Below are 14,053 nucleotides of genomic sequence, written 5' to 3'. Positions count from 1 at the left end.
GGAAGTTGGAGAATTAGTGATGAGTGAGTCAGTCAAACAGGTTCCAGTTATGACCATTACGCGTAGAATTTCGAAATAAAACCTGCCTAACTTTTGTAAGTAAGCTGTAAGGAATGAGCCTGCCAAATTTCAGACTTCTACCTACACGGGAAGTTGGAGAATTAGTGATGAGTGAGTCAGTCAGTCAGTCAGTGAGGGCTTTGCCTTTTATTAGTATAGATATGACATATTGCAACATGACTGAAGTTAATCCGACTAAACAGGAAAGAATGTGTCTTAAATATCTCTGAAACAACAAGAATATAGTCATAAAACCGGCAGATAAGGGGGCGATGACAGTTATTATGGATCAGGCACAATCTTTATGAACCTCAGCACCAATTAAATAATACACTACATTACAAACCTATACATTTCTCATCAATAAAAAAAAAATTCTTAGGCCACAATATACCATCAATGAAGAAATTTTGTTTACTTCCAAAGATTCATAAGGCACCAGAATTTTGTACCGTACCTTATGGGATACCACTGGAGAGATCAATTGTTTCTGATTGCTCATCGGAATCATATTGCATCTCAGAATACAGTGGAACCTCGGGTCACGAACGTCTTGGACCACGTGCAAATCGGGTTGCAACCAAAAAGTTTGCCAAACTTTTGCATCTGTTCACGACCACATACTCGGGTGACAAACAAGCCATTTTCCCTTCCGGTTTGTACGCACCGATGATTTCCACACGTGTTCAGTCTCTCCCTGTGCATTCACCGTGAACAATTTGTGCTCTTTTTCGTTTCTCTTCCGGTTCGTACACGCCAGTGATTTACACGTGTGTTCAGTCTCTCCCTGTACAGTACATTGTTCTCGGTCAGATGTGCATTGTGCAAAGGGACTTTGTGGTATAGCGGGTCCACAGCTCACATCAAGAGGCCAGTTTTAAGTAAATAATCGCCACGCTGCAGCTGCCACGTCCTCTTCATAAATAGAAGTGCGAAGCGGCTAAAGGGAGGAAAAAGAAAGGAAAGACGGAGGTTGCGGAGTGAGGAAGTAAGCAGTAAGGAGTGTGGAAAGAACTGGTGTGAGCGAGCAAGTGAGCGTGTGCTCACAAGCAGGCAGCTGGATAGTGAGCCCAAGCAGGGGTGGGGCAGAAGGAAGCGGTCGCTCCAGCTGAGCAATCAAGGAGCTGGAGTGACCAGAAAAAGGAAGGCTGGCCGCGTAAGGTCATCAGTTAAAGAATGCACCAGGCTTGTTTTTAAAGAGACTGCTTCCAGCATTGTTTTAACCTCATTGTATTTAATGAAGACTTTTTTCTATTGGATTTTAACCTCCACTTCAACAAATAAATAGTCCCATAAAAACAGAAGTGAAGGATTCTGAAAGCACTGCACTTTATTTAATTTGGACTTTGTTTTTGATTGTTGTTTTGTTGATTTTAATAAAAGCACTTGGCATTTTTTGTAACCATCCCCATGCTTCACTGTCGTGCTCATCGGTAACATTACTGACGGTGACGGGTTTAAGTGCTCCCAGAAGCGAGATGAGAGCATGCAGCGAACCTGCATCGTCACAGATTTTACCTCAAAACTGTAATCTCCTCTCCACCCAGTTCCTCCTCACTTCCTTCATGCCAGAACTCAACTCATGCAAGGTTAGTTTATGGTTAGTTTTTGTATTACGGATTTTTCAAATGTTCATTTTTCGGTTCGTAGCGTGAACTGTTGCAATGTTACTTTTCTTGGTTGTTTTTTAAATTACGGATTTTTCAAATGTTCCATTTTTTTTCCCTGTGCTTAAAACTCGTTAAAAAAAAGTGTTTACAGCGAGCGGTTCATAAGGCTATAGCGTGAATTCTTGTAATGTTACTTTTCTCTGTTCAAGGTTTTCTCAGTGTTATTCAATGTTTTTACATTTAGTTTACTATTACGCTGTGCATTCTGTGGTGTAATTAACTATTTTTGTGCTTAAAAATCTTTAATAAAATATATTTACATACAGTTTGTATAGTCTGGAACAGATTAATTGTATTTACATACAATCCTATGGGGGAAATTACTTTGGGTCACGACCAAATCGGGTTACAACCAGAGTTTTGGAACGAATTACGGTTGTGACCCGAGGTTCCACTGTATATTGATTTCTTTTTGAATCCTCTTTCACAGTTACATAACAGTTACATTAAAGATATCTTTCATATTTCGCAAATCATTAAGAAATATAATATTCCGTCTGACACATTTTTGTTTACTATGGATGTTAAGCCCCGTATACCAATATTAATATCTCATTGGGCTTACAGGCTGTACATAATATATTTAAGAAATTCCCTGATCCGGAAAGACCAGACAGTTTATTTTTAGAACTTTTGAAACTCAGTCTAACATGTAATGACTCTGAATTCAATAATAAAATCTATTTACAGGTTTACGGTACAGCAATGAGGAAGAAGCTTTCTCCCTCGTATGCGAACATATAACAGAATGGGAGGAGGGAGCTTTTGATAATTGCCCCCTTCTCCCCTTCCTATACTTCAGATACCTAGATGACATCTTTGGAGTTTGGACACATACGAGGGAGGAATTCAATCAGTTTTTACATACTTTAAATCTATATCACAGAACAATTACATTACAAAACAAAAATGATTATCAATCAGTCACTTTCTTTGATACAAAGATATCCTTTTTTCCTATTTCAACTACTTGTAAACAACTACAGGAAAAATTTTTTTCAAACCGACATATATACGTGATTTATTGTTTACATCCAGCCATTCTCCTGAACATTTTTTCGGAGGTATAATTAAGTTACAGGTCATTCGATTTTATAGGATTAACACACATATGTCTGATATGCAACAGGCCACTCACATTTCATTTCAGAAACTTTGTAAGAGGGGGTATTCCTGGAAATTTTTGAGGGATATAGCAACAGAGGTTTGGTAAACTTACTCACAATATCTGTATGATACATCTGTGGTCAACAATAAGTATGTAGGGAATCCATAATTACTGGTTTGAGACTTTTTCTCTATACCAGATTCATACTTTTCCTTTGTCACTATTCATGATCTATAGACTCGGGTACTTTGCAGGATTTTATCGAGAATGGGAATCACTTGTTAAATTTGATATTTATTTGGGACTGGGATTATTTTGGTCAGGTTATTTTTCCTTTTTTAACTATATTTCTAATTTTTCACAAAACTTTAATCCTCTTTTTTCTTATTTACCATTTCAACACAATTTTGTTTGTGGGTTTGAAGTTGCTGGTTCTCCCCTACCACTTTGGGATCTGAGTCTACTTTCACATATAACACAGATTAAACATTCTATAGTAACTCTTTTTAATAGATTATTTTATGTTCTGTTCCAACCAAATACTAAACTTAAAGTCAGTGGAAGTGATATAATTCATTTTATATATGCACTTACATTAAAGTTGGATGTTTATGTATCTGTGCTTACTGGTGAATTGGACTGGCTGAGATCTGTGTCATTTTGTAGATGATCAAAAACTACAGAGTAAACAGGGTGATATTAAACAACAAAATTATAATTTGATGGCTTCAAATGTGGAGGATTCACATTCTTTGAGATGGAATAATTCTTGGGATAATACTATTAAACTCCTCATAGTTTTAACATACTCAACCCAGGCACAGCAAACAAGTACTTCATTCAAATTTTCAAAAGGCACGACAGAATTTAATTAAAATTAATTGCAGTGTATCACAGAAATATAAATCTCAAATACCTTCTTGTTTATGCGTCATGTAGTATAAAACCAAAAAATCAATTTGCCTTGGACATTCTATTCACACTTAAATAAGTTATTTATGATAAATGGTCCATAAGGAGATTCCAATTTTTCAGAGTTTACAATTACATATATAGAATTCAGTGCACAATGGCGCCATCTACATTGGAGAAACCAAAAATTCTTTAAGATCATGATTTACTCAACATTTATAATTAATAGAAAACCAAACCTAATTGACTCTTTTATGTAAACATTTTGCACAGATAGAACACCATCCCATTATGTTTGGTATTGAACACGATAGTACTTGGAACAAAACATGCCTTTTGAAAAAAGAAGAACAATGGATAGGTGATTTGGATACGTTTGTTTGATAGATGGCATTGCACAACATCCTATGGATTTATAATTTATAATTCTAATTAGAGATATGTAGGGTAGATCAGTTATAGACATTCCTGAAACCTAAATGAATTTAAATTTTAATTGGTTGGGTTAGATGTGCCCAGGTTATGCCTACGGGCCCCTATCTCCTACACCCTAGTTTCTTTGACACTACAACACATTAAGATAATTAATTTCTATTGTTCATTGCTGTAAATTCTGTCTATTTTATTGTAATACTGCATTCTAAAACAGTTTTCTGTTCAAAGCATTTTTTCTTATAAAGCTGCTCATTTTCTTGAGAAAAAGGACTTAAGAAATGTACTGAATATTTTGGGAAATCAACTGTCAGAGGAAGAAAGGCAACCAGCTCCCAAGTACAAAACAAAATGAAACCAATTAAAATTCTGTAATTTCTGTGAAAGGATTCCCTGTTTCATATACTGATAGCAGGGAGCTCTCTCTCTCTCTTCTAATGCAAGGATCATGGGTCATCAGACTGGTAGATAATGTTCATTAAGCCCTTTCATTGACAGACTACTGGACATGCCTGAGGAGTCTAAAAGATATTTTAAGGTTTCCTTTTCATTGAGGTTGTTTTCTTTGGAGACATCATGATTTCATGTCTTGTCTTAAAATATCTGCCCTAAAAAAGTACAGTAGCTATACTAAAGACATGCCTTACCCCATGCCTACAGACTGAAGTGAATCTCAACAGTCTAGCTTGTGATCCTGACTTGATGGGGATGGTTAACAAAGAGGAACAAAGTAAAAAGAAAACTAAAAGCAGCTAAAACAAGGGCCACATAAAGAGCCTTTTTGAGGTTCCAAAATCCCTTTTTAGTTGTTTTAGTTGGTGTTCAAGATACATGACTAGATGCGTACTTTTTTATTAAGTAAAAGGAGAGCATTTTCATAGAAATAAATGACTAATGTTTAATGGTAACACACAATTCCTAAAAAGTAAGCACTTGTTTCTTGTTCTTTGGTTCTTGTTCTTATTATAGAGCAATGAGCATTTATGACATCTGCAGCTTAATTTGATTACTTCCACTACATTACCTGGTGTGACTGCTTGGGAGTATTCTTCAGGTGTACCTGTCCACTGAATAATGTTCAGACTCTTTTAGAAATCAATGAAAAATAATTATTTAAATGAAACATAATTAAATTAACATAATATAAAGAACCAAAAAGAACAGAAATACACATAATGAAAGGCTTTACTGTACACAATCTTTCCACGCCTTTATATTTCCAAATTTACTTTGGTACTCTGACCTTTCCTTTTCCTCTTTATGCACTCCTTCACCAAGCAAACCCTTGTCTGTACTCCTTTCAAGATTCCAAGTTTCCCTGGTGGCCATAATCTCTTGTCGTTGGCAATCTTGTAACTGGAGAACTGACTTGCTATCCAAAACTACCCCACACCATTCCATCCAGGGGGCATTCTTGACAAATTCTCAGAGAGGGTGCAAAACACCTGAAAATTTGTTTTGTCATCTGGATTTCTAAACATTATAGTTTTACAACTTTTACTTGATGGTAGGCAACCTTCTTTGTGCATATTACAGTGAAGTGAAAATAAAATTATTGAAAATGCCATATTTGACCAGAATATGCTTTCCATATAAATGGTTACAAATATGTTATAAAGGGCATTAGAAAATGCAAAGATAACATAAATATAAACAGTCAGCAAAGTTAGCAAGGTTCTGCGTGTTAAAATTCCAAAGATCTTGATGACACTGAAGTGACTGATCTGATAATCTGATCATTCAGTTAAATGGAAACTATAAAAGGACAAAATATGACTGGACTAGATGTTACAATAAAAGGTAACAATGTCATTCCCTGGAAATGTTGAAAGTGTTTACAATGTTGCTGAATTGTGCCAACTTCTAAAATTGTATGACTAAGCTTACGAAACTCTTCGTTACAGTATTATTGTTTATCAAAGTGACAGGTGTGTGTAGTAATATACATCCATCCATCCATTATCTGTCACAGGTGTCTGGTCACACTTACAGGTAATCTAACTTAGACACCATTAAAATATCCGACTACGCCACCCAGTTTTATTAAGAGACTGGGAACTCCTGAAATTTACCAATAATAGCACACAGGTTTCTTTAAATTGGGCGGTGAGAAAACACACAATGAAAGACACAACAGTAATTTCAGAAAAAAGCAACAGTAAGTTCTATTACACAAGACAATATAAGGTACATTAAAAAGATAAACGAACATAACAAAACCTAAACATATCAGGAATTAATTTCTTTTTTTTAAAAAGGAAAATACACAGTCCACACTCTAAAAGTCCGTTAAAAACAAGAATTGGAGGATACAACCTTTAGTGGTGCAGAGTCCAGTTTGTGTACTGTGTTACCCCAACACTTAATCGTTCAACTGTCACGGATACCCTCTTTTCACCAGACACTTGTTTCCCAACAGAAGTTGTGTCAAAACATTGAATCCCTGTCAGCGTCTCTTCGTTGTTCCTTTTTTTTTCCACTCTGGGCTCCTTGTGTTGCTCTGACCTAGGCACGCCTCATTTCTCGTCTGTCAGCTTTGCTTGGTCCTTTCATGCGGCTTCCCTCTCTCGCTGGACCCACAACCAGCATCTCCTTTTGGAGCTGTCTCTTCCTCCCTGGAAGTGTTGCCGTCCTTGTGCCTCACGTCGTGCCAACCACGTACCCTTGTCTGCCTGCGAGCCCCCGTGCTCTGTTCAAGTGTCTTGGCAGCGTTTTCTGTGGACTGTTCAACTGCCTTCTGCTGCCCAGGAGTTTAAATCTACTTCAGTCCCTGCTGTTGTCAGTCCTGGACAATCAGTTTAATCAATGGCACATCTAAATTTCCTAGGTTTAACAATTAATGAAAACACAAGTTAACAAAATGTATTGTTACCCACCATTAATGAGTACAGGTCTGCTGATTAGAAACCAATATTGTCAAACATGTTAATTTCAGGTAAATACAGACATCCTCCAAGGCCAGCCTTCAAAGCGGTGACTCCTTTGCAAGACAGCAAATACCTACACAAACAACCCTGACACAATCAGTAACTGGATTATCCAGGATTTGTATACTCAACCAGCCAGACTTCAAAGCGGTGACTCCTTTGCAAGACAGCAAATACCTACACAGACAACCCTGACACAATCAGTAACTGGATTATCCAGGAAATCGAAAAAAAAGGTCCCCTTCTGACATCCAACCCGCTATATCCTAACTACAGGGTCACGGGGGGTCTGCTGGAGCCAATCCCAGCCAACACAGGGCGCAAGGCAGGAAACAAACCCCAGGTAGGGCGCCAGCCCACTGCAGGGCACACAAACACACACACACCAAGCATACACTAGGGACAATTTAGAATCGCCAATGCACCTAACCTGCATGTCTTTGGACTGTGGGAGGAAACCGGAGCACCCAGAGGAAACCCACGCAGACACGGGGAGAACATGCAAACTCCACGCAGGGAGGACCCGGGAAACGAACCCAGTTCTCCTAACTGCGAGGCAGCAGCGCTACCGCTGCGCCACCATACCACCCTAGAAATGTACAGTATATACATTTTTTTTGTTACTGATATACATTTGTAGACCTGTGTAACAACCCCAAACATGTTTTCTGAAAATAATGCTACATAGAGTGGATTCAGAAAGTACTAAGACCCCTTTCATGTTTTCCACAATTATGTGTTGTTGATTTAAATTTAAATGGATACATTTGCCCATTAATTTACACCAAATAACCCATATTTTCAAAGTGAAAGCATGTTTTAGAAAGATATGCAAGTTGTTAAAAATCAAAAACTGACATTTCACATTTATATATGTACTAGTTACATTTTCTACGACAATGGACCTCAGTTATAGTGCTGCCATTTAATCGCATGTATCAGAAGTACTATGTAACTAAGAACTTTTATGTATACAATAATTGTAGTTTCTTTCTAATCAAGGGCAAATATTATTAAGTGACTGTGGCTGCTTACTCTTGAACATGCTATATAAAAGTGTTTTTCAACTCAACCTTTATTTTTCCTGTAAATATATTATAGTGACTCCTTTGTGGGTGGAGTTAAGAAGACATGAGGGTCTTAAATTTAAACAACCAATGTGAGGATCAAAACAGGATAGAAGTAAGGACTGTACAGAAAAAAACAGACGAAAAGAAATAATATTGTGAACTATGTACAGTTTTTCTAGTCTTGGGAGAGCCATTAAACTGACCAAGGGACACTCTCCCTTCCTTTTGTGCACGGCCTCAGCGCATGGCATCTACACTTGAGCTTTAAAGCATGTTTGCTAACCACATCTACCTTAAGCTTTGCCAAACTTTTCTCCTTCCACTTCACAGCTCACTCTACATCCCAAACATGATCCTATGTCTTTTTTTTTCTGTCCAGGAGATCTCACTGTTTTTACTACCCTATTGATCAGTGCTGTTATTTGTATACTCAGCACTGTGGAGAGCATTCACGTGTCATGTTAGCACAGCCAGCGTGATCCAGTATTACTATTGACAAATAAAAAAATGTATCAAAAAATACAATTACAAAAAAGTTGGGACGCTGTGCAAAATGTAAATAAAACAGAATGCAATGATTTGCAAATCTCATACACCCATATTTTATTCACAACAGAACACAGAAAACATATTAAATGGTTAAAATGAGAAAATGTACCATTTTAAGAAAAGAATAATGTCATTTTGAATTTGATGGCAGCAACATGTCTCAAAAAAGTTGGGAAAGGACCATGTTTTACCACTGTGTAGCATCTCCTCTTCTTTTAAGAATAGTCTGGAAATGTCTGGTAACTGAGGAGACTACAGTAGTTGCTGGACTTTTGGGAGAGGAATGTTGTCCCCTTCTTGTCTGATATAGGATTCCAGCTGCTCAACAGACCTGGGTCTTCTTTATCGTATTTTACATTTCATGGTTCGCTAAAATGTTTTCAATTGGTGAAAGGTCTGGAGTGCAGACAGGGCAGTTCAGCACACAGACTATTCTACTATGAACCTATGCTGTTGTTAGAGATGCAGTCTTTAGTTCAGCATTATCATGCTGAAATATGCACGGCATTCCCTGAACAAGACGTCACCTGGATGGGAGCATATGTTGCTCGTAAAATTGCATATATGTTTCAGCACTGATGTTGCCTTTCCAGATGTACAAGCTGCCAATTCCATAGGCGCTAATGCACCCACATAATAATAATAATAATTCTTTGCATTTATATAGTGCTTTTCTCACTACTCAAAGCACTCAGCACTTGCAGGTTAAGGGCCTTGCTCAAGGGCCCAACAGAGCAGAGTCCATATTGGCATTTACGGGATTCAAACCACCAACCTTCTGATTGCCAGTGCAGATCCCCAGCCTCAGAGCCACCACAGAGGTACAGGCTTTTGAACTGAGTGCTGATAACAAGCCAGATGATCCCTCTCCTCTTTAGTCCGGAGGACACGGTGTCCATGTTTTCCAAAATGAATTTCAAATTTTAATTTGTCTGAGCACAGAACAGTCTTCCACTTTACTTCAGTCCATTTGAAATGAGCTTTGGTCCAGAGAAGAAGGCAACATTTCTGGATCATGGTCACATTTAGATTCTTCTTTGCATCATAGAGCTTTAACCTGCATTTGTGAATTGCATGGCGATCTGTGTTCATTGACGATGATTTCTGGAAGTGTTTCTGAGCTCATGCAGTGATTTCCATGACAGAATCATGTTTGTTTCTAATGCAGTGCCGTTTGAGGTCCCAAAGTTCATAGGCATCCAATATTAATTTTTGGCCTTATCCCTTCCACACAGAGATTCTTCCAGATTCTCAAAATCTTTTGATGATATTATGTACTGTAGATGATGAGATATTCAAAGTCTTGGCAGTTTTAACATTGCAGAACATTATTCTGAAATTGTTCAACAACTTGTAGATGCAGTTTTTTGCCCATATTTACTTCTGAGAGACTCTGACTCCCTAAGATGCTCTTTTTATACCTAACCCTGTTACTGGCCTGTTGCCAATGAACCTAATTAGTTGCAAAATGTTCCTCCAGCTGTTTCTATTAGGACTTCCTTCTTTTCCAGCTTTTTGTTGCCCCATCCCAACATTTTTGAGATGTGTTGCTCCCATCAAATTCAAAATGAGCTAATATTTTTCATGAAATAGTAAAATGTCTCACTTTCAACATTTGACATGTTTTCTGTGTTCTATTGTGAATAAAATATGTATTTATGAAATTTGCAAATCACTGCATTCTGTTTATATTTACATTTTACATGGCGTCCCAACATATTTGGAATTGGTGTTGTAAAAAAATGTAGGTAAGCTAGTTTTCTTTTTTTCTATAATGTTACCAAATTTCAATAAAATCAGTTAAAGCAGTTTTTCGATTTTATGATATTTAGTTTTTCTATTGTAGTAGTTGGTTTTCCCCCCTAAATACTGATATATGGAAATGCCTTTTCTTAGCAGATATATATTGCACTAGATGTACAATCCTGCCAAATTTCAATTTTTAAATTAAACGGGAAATAGAGCTTTTGTTAAGTGTGTGAGACAGTTAGTCAGTCAACTTTGCATTTTATGTATATAAAGATTCAGACTCTTTGCTGCACTCCAGGTGCATCCTGTTTCCTGTAATTATCCTTGAGATGGATCTACTACTTGAAAGGAGTCCACTTTGGACATCAATTCAATTTGGACACTGCTTATCGCCAGCTAATACAATCCCTACAGTGAAGCAAGGTCATGGTAGCCTCATGTTATCGTAATGGTTTTCTGTGGCATGGACAGTAAGACTAGTTAGAACAGAAGGAAAGAGAAATGCAGACATATACAGAGATATAGCAACTGGAGGGACCACGAAAAGGGCCCAAAACATAATAATAAAAATGAGGATACATTTTATGTATACAGCATACAGCAAAGACAATGCTGGAATGACTTTGGGACAAGCCGAGACTTAAACCATAGAGACATCTGTAGATAAACCAGAAGATGGCAGTTTACAGACACATATCATTCAATCTAACGTAGCTTGGGAGGATCTGCTAGGATTTGCCAGGAAGAATGGGATAAACCGCCCAAATATAGACATGCAAAGCATATCAAGACTTGCCCATGATAACTCAAAGCTGTAACTACTGTCAAAGGAGCATCTACAAAGTACCAAAATAAGGGTCTTAATACTTGCACGAAAGAGAGATATCAGTTTTTAATTTATAATAAATTTGCAAGCCTTTCTAAAACACATTTTCACTTTGTCATTATAGGGTTCTGATTGCATATTAATGGGCATAAATGACAAATTTATTCATGTATATTAAAAATTAAAACAAAATAATGTGTGCAGAAAGTAAAGGGGTCTAAATAATTTCTGAATCCCCTGTACAGTCAACATTTCTACTAGTATAAATTCACTGGATTCAGTATTAAAGAAAGAAAGTGTAAGGAGAAAAGTTAAAAGCTTTCAAATATTTAAGATGTTGAAACAAACATGAGTATGTACTTATACCAGAAGCAAAATAAAAAAGCTTAAATAATTCTTCTTCAGATGCAGATCAATAGGCTACAAAATTGCTCTTTTATTAATTGCATCTAATTTAATTACAATCCCGCAGCCTGATATTTTGTATTCAATAAACGTTTTATTTTCTTTTAGCATCTTAATTTTAAGCAGCTAACACAGTTGATGACTTGAAAAATATCCTCTTTTCACTTATTTAAATACATGATTAAATATGTGATTAGCATACAAACACAATAGAATTACAGAAATGAATGGCTCTGCTGAAATGGTATGGCACTCAAGGAAAGATCACAATCAATACATGGCAAATGTAAATTTAAACTCATTTAAACAAATTTTTCGATTTAAACTGAGTAAGTAAAACTTTATTACAGATGCATTTAATAAAGTTTTATACTGAATTGAATAGTAAACAGTAAACCTTGCTCTGACTAAATTATTACTATTATTTATATGAAAAATGCTGCACAATAAAGCAGCATGATTCAATACATACAGAAACATATGCCACCAAGTAAGTTCTCAAACAGAAGGAGAATTCAGTGATGTATTGATAACGTTTGCAATACGATATTTAACTATTTTATTACATGTACTCTATGGTGTTTTCTTGTGCTATAGGAGGTTTGAAAATATCAGAAGAAATGTATTAACATTAACAAATATCATACATCTTCGGTGATATGCCTTTATACATGCACTGATTCTTCTTTTTGTATTTGTCTGTCATTTGTACAGTTTAGTTGATTATTGTCCAGGATGTCACATTGAATTGAAAGTTAGGTGCAGCACAGTTTCATGTTGTTAGGTGTTTAACAACTGACTGATGGATAGATTTAATTAAATATTTACATGGTGATTATATTATTGTTATTATTATGTTTTAATAATCTAGAATCTTTTCTTTTGGTCTGTGTAATATAAAGCTTATTTCCATTACCTTTTTTTCTTATATTTACACAATGCTGTTTGCTGTGATCATGTGACTGCGATCATCACATCACAAAAAAGTCTTTATAAATATAGTGGTGCTCACATTGCTACTCAGTGGATGCAAAAATACTTTTATCCTGTTGAGTGATAGTTTCTAATTCAAGTAGGCTCTAGCAGTTAGTGTTTGTTTGGTTCTGATCTCTTCTGATTTCAGTTTATACCTTTGTATTACCCTTTATTTCTGGTTGCTTAATCTCATTTTGTCTCTGGTATTTTTGATCCTCGCTATTCCTTTTGACCAGAATTCCTTGCCCTTCTTTAATCTCCTGTTCATCTCTTGCCGGGAGTAATGCTCAGGCACTTTCATGTCCTTAAAATTACTTGGGATCATAAGTGACATCGAGATGATTAATGTAGTGAAGCTCAGCTGTCTCTGAAGAGCAGAAAACATTAAATGAGCAATTTAAACCTGCTATGGTGTAGTACTTGGTAAATTAAATACTGAGTCATGTGACCACACCTTTTGCCTCACAAAACCACACCCTGGTTACATCATGACAGTCTCAGAAGGAAATGGCAGATCAGCAATCTATCATGTCAAAAGAAAAGGCGGGGGCAAATTCACAAAACTGATTGAAAACAAGCTCAACTGGCTGGTAACTTAGCAAATACTGACACCTCACTCCGCATTGTACAGTTTTATTAAAACATTCACTTAAAAAATAGAGAAGCATATGGCTCCAGACGTGCATTTCAGGTTAAACCAGATTTAACTTTATATTTACTCTACATTAATGCTCATAAAAAAGTTCACTATGCCATCTTTGTGCACTCTTTGTTAATACCAACTAATGAAATATAGTATACTAGCTATCTTTCATAGTGAAGGCTCTCCTTTTATTTAAGAGTCAATTATATAAAAAAAAAAGTCAGCTTCCTCACAAAGCAATGGCTGGGCCAGCAGTGAAGTGGCCAAATATCCAGATGTACCATATGTCCATATGTAGAAAAATCACTAAGTCATAGACAATTGTCGGTGTTTTAGCATTATGTGCTGATTTCCTTGTTTCCATGTCATTGATAATATCCTTTATACTCAGCAGCAAATGTTGCATCTTCAGATATTTTAAAATATTTTAATATAGAGTATACCAAGTTACAAAAAATAGCAATGACAAGCTACGCTTAACATTTTTCTAGATAGCCACAGAAAAGCTGAAACGGCAGACTACTGTCAGTGTTTTAAATTTTATATTTGAAAATGCCATTGCCAATCACTTACATGTAGGCTTTGTAATGTAAATTTTGCAGATGGCCAAAAAGATGCTGTACTTATGGATCCATTAGCTCTTCAATGCAGATTGACCTATATCATTCATAATAAACGTACATATTTTCTCTCCCATTTTCATAACATTATATCTGACTGATGCAAA

This window comes from Erpetoichthys calabaricus, chromosome 1, assembly GCF_900747795.2.
Source record: "Erpetoichthys calabaricus chromosome 1, fErpCal1.3, whole genome shotgun sequence".
Lineage (NCBI taxonomy): Eukaryota > Metazoa > Chordata > Cladistia > Polypteriformes > Polypteridae > Erpetoichthys > Erpetoichthys calabaricus.
This window is presented reverse-complemented; position numbering follows the sequence as displayed.